General features: G+C 36.0%; 1 long non-coding RNA gene across 8 annotated transcripts in view; it reads left to right on the top strand.

Annotated features, from left to right (window-relative positions):
* LOC138809316 (uncharacterized) overlaps positions 1 to 14,517 on the top strand; it is a 44,555-nt gene that overhangs the window by 18,055 nt on the left and 11,983 nt on the right. For all 8 annotated transcript variants that reach the window (XR_011366797.1, XR_011366796.1, XR_011366795.1 and 5 more), the window contains 3 exons: positions 3,106 to 3,188; positions 4,016 to 4,155; positions 5,142 to 5,245. This is a non-coding gene — a long non-coding RNA (uncharacterized lncRNA). The remainder of the gene's footprint in view (positions 1 to 3,105; positions 3,189 to 4,015; positions 4,156 to 5,141; positions 5,246 to 14,517) is intronic.

The raw sequence follows: 14,517 nt of genomic DNA, 5'->3' as shown, positions 1-14,517 counted from the left end.
CACTGTTGCAATGGGTCCACCTGTATCCCTATTTAAATGATTTGTTTTTATCCTTTCCCTCCACAAATTATACCGACATCAAATACAGTGAAAGCAGGGGTTATACTATGGGGGAGGGGGACATACAAAGCAACAAAGAAATAATCTTATAAATGTGTTAGAAACAATCGCATGAAAGAAAAAAAACATTTGAATACATATCTTAGGGTTCATTTCCCTAACATCACCTTAATCGACCTTTTCTGCGTGACTCAGACATATACTAGGTATTGCAAATAAGGGATACCATGGGACCTATGTTTCTTTGGGCCTGGCTTACTTCACATAATATAATTTTTTTCCAAGTTTTTCCATTTCCTAACAAATGGGGCAATGTTGTTCTTTCTGCTGGAGGCATAGAATTCCATTGTGTATATATACCACATTTTCTTGATCCATTCATCTACTGTGGTGCATCTGGGTTGGTTCCATATCTTAGCTATAGTAAATAATGCTGCAATAAACATAGTTGTGCTGGTAGCTTTAGTGTGGTCTTGTTTGTAAACATTTGGTTAAATGCCCAAAAGTGAGATTGCTGGGTCATAGGGGAGCTCTATGTGGAGTCTTTTGAGGAACCTCCATACTACTTGCCAAAGTGGTTGAACAAGTTTACAATCCCACCAACAATGCAGTAACGTAATCTTTTCAACATCATAACAATCCTGGTGATTTTTCCAAGTTCTTAGACAGTAACCTACAATTTGACTCTTATTGGCTTTCAATCTATTAGTTTGATTTGTGGATTATAGAGTCATACTTGATATATGTTAAAATCTCAGTTTGTAGAGCTTTCTGTCCAACTAAAATGACTAGAGTTATTTAAGAATCATTCTAGAAAACCAGGTACAGGGATTATGTAATGGAACAACATCCTAAAACATTTTTAACAATGGAAATATGATTTAACTGCATCAAAAATTATTTAACATTATAGAAAAAAACAGAAGTAAGCAAAAGAGTAACTCCTAAATCAGTTATTCTTATTTTAAAGGGGATTAAATTGAGGTTGGAAGCTTGGATTAGTTGGTAGAGCCAATGAGCGAAAGCAGAATATACTGATTTAGAGTTCCAGTCTTGGACATAAAATTAAAAGAAATCAAAGGGATTTGACAACTTAGACAAATTCACCATATAAACAATGAAAAATCACTAGATTTTTTTTAGTGAATCAATTTAGAACCAATTTATAAAGACTGGGTATTGTGTGACAAATTTGTTTGATTTGCTTAACATAGAACAACAATGGATTTTTAACTTTCAATAGATATGTTTTTCTATGCCTTCAACATGATGTATATATTTAAAAGGGCTGTTTACCAGGTCTTTTTACAAAGACTGTCAGGATGAAGTGAGTGTAGTCATTCAAGAAACAAAAGCAAACATGGCCCATTTTCCAATGGTTTTAGAAAAAAAATACAAAGCTCATAACAAAGTTATGCACAACTCCTACATTGGAGAAGAATCAAGATAATTCATAAATATTTATGCTCTACATAATTCAGACTGAAATATTTAATACTACCCAGAAAGATTTGTAGTTTAAATTAAAAGTCTGATTTCCCTTTTTCTTTTACTTTGCTCTAAGAATGAACTGAGTAATAAATACATGGAAGTTTTTGGAAAAAAATAGATATAAGTATGTATTTTTATGGGTCTGACTTTTCCATATGCAGTGCAAGAATCCTAAGACCCACCAGCTTAGGAGAAATGGGATCTGTAAGGATCCCATCCAGATAAGTCAGTTGATCTTCTTTCTCCTCTATAGAAGGTTCTGTATACGAACTTCTGAGAGAGTACATAGACTGAGAAGATCTTTCGTTACAAAATATAAGGCAATGTAGTCAGAAAAAACAACTTTTTCCTTCTATTTCATTCCTTTATCATTTCTACCCCAGATGGCTCCCTCATCTATTTATGAACTTGCTACTGAGATAATAAATAAGAATACAAAAGTGGAGCATGTGTTTATTTGAATTTCTTTTCTGTATTTTTAAAAATATTTTTGCTCTCTGAAAGCTTATCTGGATTAGATGTATATAATGGTGCAGTTTTATTACTGGTCATGCATTTTAGGTGCTACATGCTGTGATAATTCAGGCCAAATCTTCACAGATCGAAAGGCTTCATTACTCTCATGTGTGGTCACTGGACTGGAACAATTAAAGACAAGGACTGGTACCTGTACTGCCTCCATGAAGCCTCTTTACCCTGCCAGTTGGGGAGCTACTAATGCTTTTTTGTTTGCTGTTTGTCTGGCTTATGTTATATTTGGCTAGGCTTATGTTCCTGGGCTCAAGTAATTCTTTCTGCCTAGATTACAGACATACCCTACCATGCCATACCCCATGCAATTATGATGCATCCCATCTTGGGGTCAATGTGGCAAACCCCATTCTGATACTTGGCCCCAAGAGAGACTACTTACTGGTTCTATATATGCATATAGCTTTTCTGTACACATTACAAAAAAGATATGATGTATGATAGCATTTGTAACATTTCTTGTCATGTTTTGGAGTTCCTGCAGTGCAGCATGTATCAGTGGCTTGTCCCATGATGCTGCTGAGCTTGTGCCACTGATGAGAAGCCACACTCTTCTAAGTCTTACTAAAATACATTTTTCACCCTAAAGTGAATGGGCAATTTCTTTTTGGCAAAATTCCTGCTGATTCTCCGGTTTCATGGCTCTTCCACCCACTTGTCCAAAACTGAACCTACTCTAGAGAGGCTAGACCTTTGAAAACTATGGGGAGAAGCTTCCTTGCTAACAGCAAGTGCAGATAAATGTCTTCTAGCTTACTGAATATTGTCTTATCTCATTATGTCTATAGACCTCCAGCTGCTCCAGGACAGTATAAAAAAGACATCCCTCACCTGAGGTTATAACATGGGATACTCAGGGTTCTTGATCACTACTAGGAAACAAGGCTCTCTGAGACCAATCCATTCCTTTGTGACTCACCTAACTCCTCAGAGATAAAGGGTTTAGACCAAAAGCATCTTTAGAGGAAACAGGAAAGTGCTGATATTCAACTCTACCTATCTAAAGGAAGTTGTTATTCACAGGCTTCCTGGGTTCCTGTAAACTTTCCTTGTCTGTTGGGAAAACTTTTTGTATCAGCTTGCCCTTCAATTGTGGACTTGAATAGGTGAGTACAATTGCTTTGCACCTTGTGGAATTAATGCTATTCTTTACTTGTTTTGTGTGGTAATTGTCTAATGACCCTTTTCTGTAGAAGACTTACAGTTTATAAGACTAGATATAATGTTTTTGCTCAACACTATATCTCTAGCTCTCAGCTCGGCCCAATAGTTCATTCTTGCAATCCTAGCCACTCTGGAGTCTGAGATCCAAGAATTACAATTTAAAGCCAGACTGAGCAGGAAAGCCTGTGAGACCCTTATATCTAATTAACTTATGTAAAAGTCAGAAGTGGCTCAAGTAGTAGAGCTTTAGCTTTAAGCAAAATAGCTCAGGGACAGCACCCAGGCCTGGAATTCAAGCTCCAGTACAGCAGATATACCCATGTCCCCCAACCCACAAAACTGTTCAAAATATATTTGTTAAATGATTAATGAATGAATAGCATTGTATGAGTGATAATTGTTTTATGTTCTTTATTTTGAAAGTGGCATATCATAACTTATATTGATATTCAGTAAAATAATTGAATAATCATTCAGAATAAGAGTAGCAAAATAACTTCCATGATTAGTGATTTCTGAATGTAGCTGTAGGTTGAGGTGATAACACATCTCAAAATGTCCAAAATGGAATTAGGTGAACCAGATGAAGGGAAAGCAAGGCAGCCATTTCTGTCTGTCCTGTCTACCAGTCATTAAAAAAAAAAAAAAACAAACTTCAAAAGCAAGGCAGCCATTTCTGTCTGTCCTGTCTACCAGTCATTAAAAAAAAACTTCATGAAAAATAATAACCAATTATCATATACCTTTGATGCCTTATTTTTTTATACAGATTGTTTTGAGGTTTGGAGAACTGGGAAGGCATATATTTGACTTAACAGAAAGAAGAAAAGGAAATCTAAGATCACACATCTCTGATTATTCATCTGTAAGATGTACTATTGAATTACATTGTACTGAGAAATCATTCAGGTGAGCAAGAAAACTAGCTAAGTTAGTTCTTAATACTTATGTCTGGGAAGAAAGATGAGACAGATGAGGGAACCATATATGGCCTAAAATTGGGCTCACCTCAGGGGATACATGATACCCCACAGAGAAGATTAGAAAAAAGATAAGAGCAATAGTACCAGAAGATTATGTTTAACAGATCCTAATAAGGTAAGTGAAGTAGTACATAAAGCACCAAGAGAATAGATTTCTAAGATATTGTTTAAAAGCCTGTCCAAATTCTTGAGGACAGAAGAATGGGCAAATTTATAAAGTATTTTGAAGGCATAGTGCTGTAAATTAATATAAAAGTAGGCAATATAAACAGAGTTCTGAATGATTTGCTTGAAATTTGGATCTCTGAAACCTTGGATCTCAAAATCCTTGGGGGTAGGATACACAATTATACCTAGAAAAAGACAATAGATTTCCAAGGAAAATCCTCAAGGAATGGCCAAGAAAAGCCTCAATACTAATAATGTTATTATAATATGATTATATTATATTGTAATATTAATATTAAGTTCTGATATTAATAAAAAATTCTTCTTAAGAGAAAAATGTAAATATAAGCCACGGATTACTGAGGATCTCAACTAACCACCCAATGAGTTTTCATCATTGTGGGAATTCATGGCAGTTAGACGGGAAATAAAACACCCTTGGCTCTGACAACCAAAAAATTTGGAGGTACCATAAAATGACCATGTAATGAGGAACCCTAAGAAATTAGCCATACTTGCAATGATATATGGTCAGACAAATGCATATGTAGCTATACTTGAAGACAGTAAAAAAAACTTTACAAGTAAGTATACAAGAGAGATTAAAAAACTTTACTAATAAGTACATCAGAAATCTCAGTCATTAATGTACACCAGAAGTATGTCATTAATACATTAGCTGCTTGCTTTATGATGCATGATACATCACAGATCTTTAAATATTTATTGTAACTATTTTGACAGCACAAGATAACATTCTGGACAAAGTTAATTCCATTTCAGAGCCCCATACTCTTCACAGTTACCTCTTCAACTCAAGAGAGAAAACACATCAAACTAAAACCTAGGTAAGTTAAACCTATAGATACGTAGACATGAAGTTAATTGCAGGAAAAATAGAGATAATTTTGAAAGAAATTATCCTCAGGGTAACCAACATACAAACATTTAACATGATGGAAACAGGAACAATTGCTTTTTCCAATCCTGGGTATGGCTCAGCACTTTTGTTCCTTATGAGAAATCTATGAATCCTCCTGCTTATAGTGTCAGCAGAAATAACAGAATAAGGTCATGCTTTTCTACCAGTTTCACAGTGAATAATATGATGCTTTACTTCTGCTTTCTCTTCCTTTTTATCCTTCTGCACACCCATTACACCCTTTCTGCCTACCTCTTCCTCCTCCACCTTCTCTTGGGCTACTGAGGATCAAACTCAGGACCTCTCACTTGTGCTAGGCAAATGTTCTACTATCCAGATGTTCTTTTGAAATCATGCATTTGACTTATTCTTATAACTGCTGATAACAAAAAAATCAACTCTAGAAGAAAGACAATAAACTTCAAATCTCATGATGAAGTAGCCAATTGAAGAAATTAGCATTTAAAGGAAAGCTTTACTTTTCAGATAAATATTCTATTTGTATAAGAACATAAGTTCTTTTAAGAGTCAGACTTCTTTTGATGATCATCAAAATTAGAGATGTAAGATAAACATTGCTAAAACTTACTAGTAATAAGTTTTTATTATTGTGAAAATACCATACAGAGGGGTTACAATTACATGAGCAAGGTAATGAGTACAATTCTTTTTTTTGGGTGGGTGGTCCGGTCATGGGGCCTGAACTCTGGGCCTGGCAGTGTCCCTCAGCTCTTCAGCTCACGGCTAGTGCTCTACCACTTGAGCCACTGCACCACTTCCGGCTTTATTCTTTTTGTTTATGTGGTGCTGAGTAATCAAACCCAGGGCCTCATGCATGCAAGGCAAGCTCTCTACCACTAAGCCACCTTCTCAGCCCATGAGTACAATTCTTATTAAGCATTGTTGCCTCCACCTTACCATCCCTGCCCTCCCATCCCGTGCTCTCGCACCCCCGCCAAAGTTGTAAGATTCATTTTTCGACATAATGTCTTGTACATAATGTCATTGTAAGAAATTCTAAATCCATAACCACCTTAATCTTTTCCCCCAAACTGAGTCAAATTTTATTGGCTCTACCAGGTAATTATTTAACTGTATTTTCCCATTATGTATTTTAAATTTGAAGGATGTGAATAAGTTGCAAATGAAAAAAAATGTGCTACTTTCCTATTTTTTATATTGTATCAATTTACTTCTTAATTCTAAACATTGTAGATCTGAGCTTTCAGAGACTGAGCAGCCATAATAACTAGGATAGAACTAAATGTAGAAGGGTTGACCAAGTCAATAGGATACTTCGATGTATTTTGATAGGCTTCAGTTTTTTAATGTGTTGATTCTTTTACTTATAATATTTTCTTAGCCCTTCCCTTATTCGTTCTTGTTTACTTCCTTTGTTTCTTGTTCCCTCTTTAACTCTGCCAAGTTATACTGCTCTATTTTTGATTCTTGATTCCAAAGATCTGGTTTTACTCCATGCCTCAAAATTTTAAGTTGTACAGAATCAATTGCGCAATATTTACTAAAATCTGTTCCATGTATTAGAAGAAGACAGTGGCTGAAAAACACCATTATCTCCTAATGAAACAATACTCTTGTTACAGTCTTTAGACCAATGAGGCTTCTCTTGTATTTCTGAAGACTTGCAGTAAAATAAAAGGGAGATTTCTATTTCACTGGTTTTCAGTGCCCTTGCCATGGTATTTTTTTTTATTTTTTTTTATTTTTGTGAACATACTGTACAGAGGGGTTACAATTACATGCGCAGGATAATTCGTCCATTTCTTATCAAGCATTGCAGCCTCCTCCTTTGTTTACACTTCACATCCCTTCCCAGCCTCCTCCCCACCCCCCAACCCAATCCTCCCACCTCCCACCCCCACACCAACGTTGTAAAGCTCATTTTCGACATGACAACTTGTACTTCTCATTGTTGCAACAGGTCCACCTGTATCCTTAAACGACTTGTTTTTCTCCATCTCCTCCACAAGTTATACTGACATCAAATATAGTGAAAGCAGGGGTTATCCTGTGGGGGAGGGACATACAAAGCAACAAAGAAATAATCTTACAAATGCATTAGAAACAAATGCATGAAAGAAAAAAAACATTAAAATACATATCTAAGGGTTCATTTTCCTAACATCACATTATCTGACCTTTTCCGCTTGACTCATATATATACTAGATATTGCAAATAAGGGAAACCATGGGACCTATGTTTCTTTGTGCCTGGCTTGCTTCACTTAATATAATTTTCCCAAGTTTTTCCATTTCCTAACAAATGGGGCAATGTCATTCTTTCTGATGGAGGCATAGAATTCCATTGTTTATATATACCACATTTTCTTGATCTTTTCATCTACTGAGAGACATCTGGGTTGGTTCCATATCTGAGCTATGGTAAATAATGCTGCAATAAACATAGTTGTGCTGGTAGCTTTAGTGTGGTCTTGTTTGTAAACATTTGGGTAAATGCCCAAAAGTGGGATTGCTGGATCATAGGGGAGCTCTATGTGAAGTCTTTTGAGGAACCTCCATACTGCTTTCCAAAGTGGTTGAACAAGTTTACATTCCCACCAACAATGAAGTAAGGATCCCTTCTGTCCACATCCCTTCTAGCATCTGTTGTTGTTAGAGTTCTTGATTTTTGCCATTCTAACTGGAGTGAGGTGGTATCTCAATGTTGTTTGATGTGCATTTCTTTTATGGCTAGGGATGTTGAGCATTTCTTCATGTATCTATTGGCCATCCTTCTTTCTTCTTCAGAGAAGTTTCTCTTTAAGTCTTTAGCCCACTTATTTATTGGACAGTTGTTTCTTTGAGGATTTGTTGTGGGGGTTTAATTTGTTGAGTTCCAAGTATATTTTAGATATGAGACCCTTGTCTGTTGTATGGCTAGTGAAGACCTTCTCCCAATCCGTGGGCTTTCTATTGATCTTGCTAGCTATGTCCTTTGCCATGCAGAAGCTCTGCAACTTCATGCAATCCCATTTGTCCAAACTTTCTTTGATTTGTTGTGTTTCGAGGTCTCTATTCAGAAAATTTTGGCCTGCTTTCTTCAAGGAAATAGAAGAGGCAATCCAAAAATTCATATGGAACAATAAAAGACCCCGAGTAGAAAAAATGCTCCTCAACGGAAAGAACACTGCTGGAGGAATATCAATACTAAATTTCAAACTCTACTATAAAGACATAGTAATCAAAACAGCTTGGTATTGGCATAAGAACAGACCTCAGGACCAATAAAATAGAATTGAAAACCCAGAAATGAACCTACAGACCTATAGCCATCTAATCTTTGAAAAGGGAGCTAAAAAAATAGAATGGAAGAAAGACAGCCTCTTCAGTAAATGTTGCTGGCAAAATTGGTTAACTACTTGTAGAAAACTAAAGCAAGATCCTTATATATCACCCTACACCAGAATCAATTCCAAATGGACCAAAGACCTCGAAGTCAAAGCAGACACTCTGAAAACATTACAGGATGGAATAGGAGAAACCCTAGGTCTCCTTGGCTCATGCCGAAATTTTCTGAATTGCCATGGTATTTTCATGCACTGAAAAACTGCAGAGAACCCATGTCCAGAATTCCTTCCCAGCCAACTCTTGGAAACTTTCACCTTAAAACCAGTGTTCAGATGCCTCAAATATCTAACTTTAAGTCCCCTTTTTCAAAGGATAGTCAATTGAAAGTTGCTATATTATCATCATTTAAAGTATTTTTTCTCTGGAAATACTAGGATTTGAAATCAAGTCTTTGACATGGTAGTCAATTACTCTCTCTTTTTTTTTTTGGTCCGGTTGTGCGGCCTGAACTCTGGGCCTGGGAGCTGTTCCTCAGCTCTTCAGCTCAAGGCTAGCGCTTTACCACTTGAGCCACAGTGCCACTTCCGGATTTTTTTCTTTTTGCTTATGTGGTGCTGAGGAATCGAACCCAGGGCCTCAGGCATGCAAGGCAAGCGCTTTACCACTGAGCCACCTTCCCAGCCCCCTCAATTACTCTCTTATGAGCACAGAAGTGCTTGTGAGTTTTGAGATAAAAATCTCTGGTTTTGGCATGAGCCAGCATAGGCTGTAATCCTCTTGTTCTTTGTGTGTGTGTGTGTGTGTGTGTGTGTGTGTGTGTGTGTGTGTGTGTGTGTGTGTGTGTGTGTTTGTGTCTACGTGCCCTAGCTGAGATGATAGGTGTACACCTCTACACTCTTTCTGGTTGAGAATAGGGTCTTGTAAAGTTCTGTCTCATATTGACCTTGAACAATGATCTTCCTCAGTCTAATGAGTAGGGATTGCAGATGTGAATCACCATGCCTACCTTTTCTTTTCTTTTTAAAAATGCCTTGATGATTGTACTGTTTTATTATTCCCATTGGAAACATTATGTGACAAATTCTATTCAGTTACTGATTCATCTTACTCATTTAGGTTTTGAAATTTCAATATCATTTCCTATAACAATAGATGGCAACATTTTGCATTAAGATTACAGACATTCTGTTTTTTTTCTTGTGTTTTGCAGCATGAACTGCCCTTACTCAACCCTATGCTAACAAAGTAGGCAGCAGAACTCAAAATGCAAGCAAGCAAAAGAATACTGAGTGAAATCCACTTTGAGTGAAATGCATCAGTATAGCATTTTTGAATGAGAAAATAGCAAGCAAGTTTAAATGAACTAATTTGTAGAGATTACCTTTGTCTCACTGCATTTGCATTCTTTTCATATTGTCATTCTGCACCATAGTTTGAGGAACTGTAACAATTTAGAAAATGAGTCAAGTTAGATTAAAAATGCACTAAATGATACCAGGAGGAAATCAACTGTTGTGTTGGGAATGTTTTGATATCTTCCTCTTACATTTCTATTTCCCTAAGAAAGGAAGACAAACTTCAGATCTATCATTGGATTCTTTCCAAACTATAACCATAACTTTTGCTTATATATCTTCAGAATTGTATTCTTGGAAGATGTATGGTGAATCTGAATTTGACAGTGTTAATCTCCACCTCTCAAGATACAGGCTTCAGTATAGTAGTACTTGTTTATTGTTTATGTCTAGGTTAATCAAAGCCTTTTTTCTCTATTTTACCTCTCTTATTCCCAAATATCTATTGATACTTGATATATTTATATAGACATATTGTTATCAAATATTTAAAACATGCATAAGACATTGTTGAGCTATTTTTGGGAATTTGAGCTAATATACATACTATTGTGAGGATAATAATATATCAATAACCTATTGATACTTCTACTCCACTTCCCAATTTTCCCAAGCACTAGTCATATTTATACATGAACATATTTCATGATCTTTGAGATCCAAACACAGTATTGTATTGTCCTGCTGTCATGCAGTAAGTACATAGAAAATGTTAATGGAATAAATTTATTTGGTACATGTTTTGTATAAGGCTCTGCTTTGAGAGCTGGAAGCTTTCTTTTGGAAATAAAGTGAGGCTGGGCACTGGTGGCTCACACCTGTAATCCTAGTTACTCAGGAGGCTGAGATCTGAGGATCACGGTTCAAAGCCAACCCAGGCAGGAAAGGCCATAAGACTCTTATCTCCAATAAACCACTCAGAAAACTGGAAGTGGCACTGTGCATCAAGTGTTAAGAGTGCTAACCTTGAACTGAAGAGCTGAGGGACAGCATCCAAGCCCCATGACCAACAACAACAACAAAAAGAATGGAAATAAAGTAAGACTAAGAAGGTGATTGGGTCCTGGCTTCAATGAGCGTATTTAAAAAACATGATGACCATTTACACTTTTAGTTGTCACGAGAGAGGAGGGGGGAGAAGTGTAAGAATTCTAGCCTCAAATTTAAAAAGGAGATATGTAAATTTAAAAAGTAGAGGGCTTGACTGTGTGGTGAAAGATGGAGTGACCTGTTTGAGAAGATTGTGCTCAGTTCCTGTAAAAGTAAAATGCTAGTTATGGATGTTTATTTTCCTTTTATGTTGAGGCAGGAGACAACTTAGAATAGGAATATATAAATGCTTGTGGAGGCTTTTAATATTGAATAATTTGCAGCAAATATATTTCTGCTCATATATCTACCTATCTAGCTATTTATCATCTATCTACATAAATATATACGTAGACTAACATTGTATGTCTGAATGTCATGATAAAAAGTATTGTATTATTCAATCACCTACTAGCTAGTTTATGTTTCTTCACTTTTTAAGTTATGAATTAGCATGGTAAACATCATCTTAGCTTATCAATTGCCTCTCTTTTATTGTTTTGTTACAGCCAGTGGGTTAAAGGGTACTAGTACTTTTAGTGCTTTTTGTATATATTTTCAAAAGGTCTTTTTGACAATTTATATTACTCTGAGTATAATATATGATGTTATTTGACTGAAACAAGTTTTGTTTTGCCTTTTGTGCCTGTATTGTGTATTGCCACAGCCCCTCTTCTGGTTTTTTATTATTTATTTACATATAAGGCTCAAGGATCTTCTTGCTTGGATTGTCTTTGAACTAAGTGCCTCAGATATCAAGCTGAGTAGCTCGGATTAGAGGTGTGAGTCACTACTACCAGCCTAGGAAGATTTCTTTTTAGTGAGTTTTGAGACATTTGTGTGTGTGTGTGTGTGTGTGTGTGTGTGTGTGTGTGTGTGTGTGTGTGTGTGTGTGTGTGTGTGTGTGTGTGTGTGTGTGTGTCTGTTGGTACAGGGCTTGAACAATGGGGTCTGGGCACTATTTTTGAACTCTTTTTGCTTGGGGCTAGTGCTCTACCACTTGAGCCAGAACTTTTATTTCTGACATTTTGGTGATTAATTAGAGGTGAAAATCTCATGGATTTTCCTGCCCAGATTGGCTTCAATACTCAAATCCTCCTAAGAAGCTAGAGTTACAGTTGTAGCCACTGGCACCCAGCTAAATTTTTTTTGTTTTTTATATTTTGATTATCTTCAAGTAGTTGTACAAAGGGTTTATCTGTCAATGTACCAGTTTATAAGTACAAAGTATCTTACTCAATATCAATCCTATCATCATTCTACCACCTCCCTCTCACCAACCCAAGCCATTTCTTCAACTTTCCTCATTTCATAGGATATGCATTGAATATTATCACTGCATACTGCCATTACTACCCACTCTTCATTCATTTACACTCCTCCCCTTTACTTTCCCCTGTTATATTTCAATTTCCAGCTTCATTTTGTTGAGCTACCACTCTGCATCTGAAAGCTTAAAAATATTTTTACAACATATATTACCTATCAAATATGTTGCAGATTATTTTTTTTCAAATATGTTATTCTAGTTTTTGTTAGTGATATATACCAACATACTATTTTATGCCAAAATTAGTCCATCTTTTTTTCTTGTTTCTGATATTTACATTTTGCTTTAAAGTTCCTCCCTGACTCCACAGTTAGAAAACATAATCTCTGTTTCCTCCATATACATTCATAATTTCATTTAAATAACATCAATTTATTTATATTTAAGCTCTAAAATGCTGATGTAATGGCACTACCTTCCCTATTATTTTCATCGAGATAATAATAGTTTTATTTTATTTTTTGTGCTAGTACTGGGGTTTGAAGTCAGGAACTTGCTTTTCTTACTTGGCTTTTTGTTAAAGGCTTGAGGTCTACCTCTTGTATCACACCTTCACTTGTGGCTATTTTCTGCCTAATTGGCAATGAAAACAAGCAGATAGACAAGGTTGGCCCATATAATGCTGTACTATAAGTAAGCTTATAGGAGATACATAGTGTAAATGGGATCATTTTTCTTGGTCTTGTTTGAATATTTTCAGTTCTTTACATAATATGTTATGGCTTACATCTTTGCTGTTTTTGTATCATATTGCAGACTATTTATGTGCTGCTGCTATCTTTTGATGGAATTACTTGTACTTTATGAATAGAAAGGAAGTTTTAGAGGGTGCCTTCTTAGAATGAAAATGTAAATGTAAGCCATCTTTCTAGAGATGGTGTTTTGTGTCCTTTTCTTAAATATCTGTAAAGCTTCCCCAATGCTTTGTCTTTAATCAACTTGTCATGAAAAAATATCCAGGCCTTTGTTACCTATAGAAATCTCGGGCTGTCGTTAATGATTTCTCAAAGACACAGTATTAGTATTGGCCAGCAAGAAAGTCCGTAAGACTATAATCTTCAGAAGACCGGAATTGATCCTGTTTCTAGTGGTAGAATTTTGAAGAGACAACACCCAAGCCCAAAGTTCAAGCCCCACAACCGACAAAAAATAATAAAATCCGAAGTGTAGCCGGGTGCTAGTGGCGCACTCATGAACAGTCCTCAAAACCTGGAATTAGAGATGTGGCTCAAAATGGTAGACCACTATCCTCGAACTAAAGAGCTCAGTGACAGCACCCAGGCTGAGTCCAAGCTTCATGACATCAGTGATGAAGAACAACAATCCAAAGACAAAACTAAAACCACAAACAAAAAAACCCCACTAAAGTGTACACAGAGGTCATTTTCAAAGCAACACAAATACATGAAGTTTCATGTGCTTTCATTTAAAGTGTTGTAGTTTGTGGGTTATGTTTAGACCTATGAGGTTTTTTTTTAACTTGGCATATTTAAAAATATTTTTATAATTATATAGTTGATGTACAGAATGGTTACAATTTCATAAGGCAATTAATGAGTCCATTTCTTTTGGACAATATCACCCCTTCCTCTGCTCCCTCCCAATTTTCCCAAGCCACATTTTATAACTACAAGTGCCAACTCCTAGGACATCATTTATTGTAAAATTATTTACTGTGTCAAAATCACCTGACAGAATTCTTCAGTGAAAAAAAAATTTGGTCTAGAGGTTTTAGGAGGAATTAAAAACTTTTTTAAAAAATTAATTATATATTGAAGATTTTTATACATACTAATGTTTCTTGAAACCAGATTTTGCAGATGTGATGTTTCCTTTGTAGTTTTCCCCCCTGCCAGATTCTATTGTGCACCATTTTAGTTGGTTTCTTTCTTGGTTTTTATTTATATAGGCCATTTCTTTTTTTTTAATATTTTTTGGCATTTTAATTAATTTATTTATTTTTGGGTCCAGTCGTGGGGCCTGAACTCTGGGCCTGGGCGCTGTCCCTCAGCTCTTCAGCTCAAGGCTAGCACTCTACCACTTGAGCCACAGTGCCACTTCCGGGTTTTTTTTCTTTTTGCTTATGTGGTGCTGAGGAATCGAACCCAGGGCCTC

The sequence above is a fragment of the Dipodomys merriami genome, unplaced genomic scaffold (genome assembly GCF_024711535.1).
Source record: "Dipodomys merriami isolate MVZ:Mamm:240054 unplaced genomic scaffold, mDipMer1.0.p SCAF_490, whole genome shotgun sequence".
Taxonomy (NCBI): domain Eukaryota; kingdom Metazoa; phylum Chordata; class Mammalia; order Rodentia; family Heteromyidae; genus Dipodomys; species Dipodomys merriami.
This window is presented reverse-complemented; position numbering and strand designations above follow the sequence as displayed.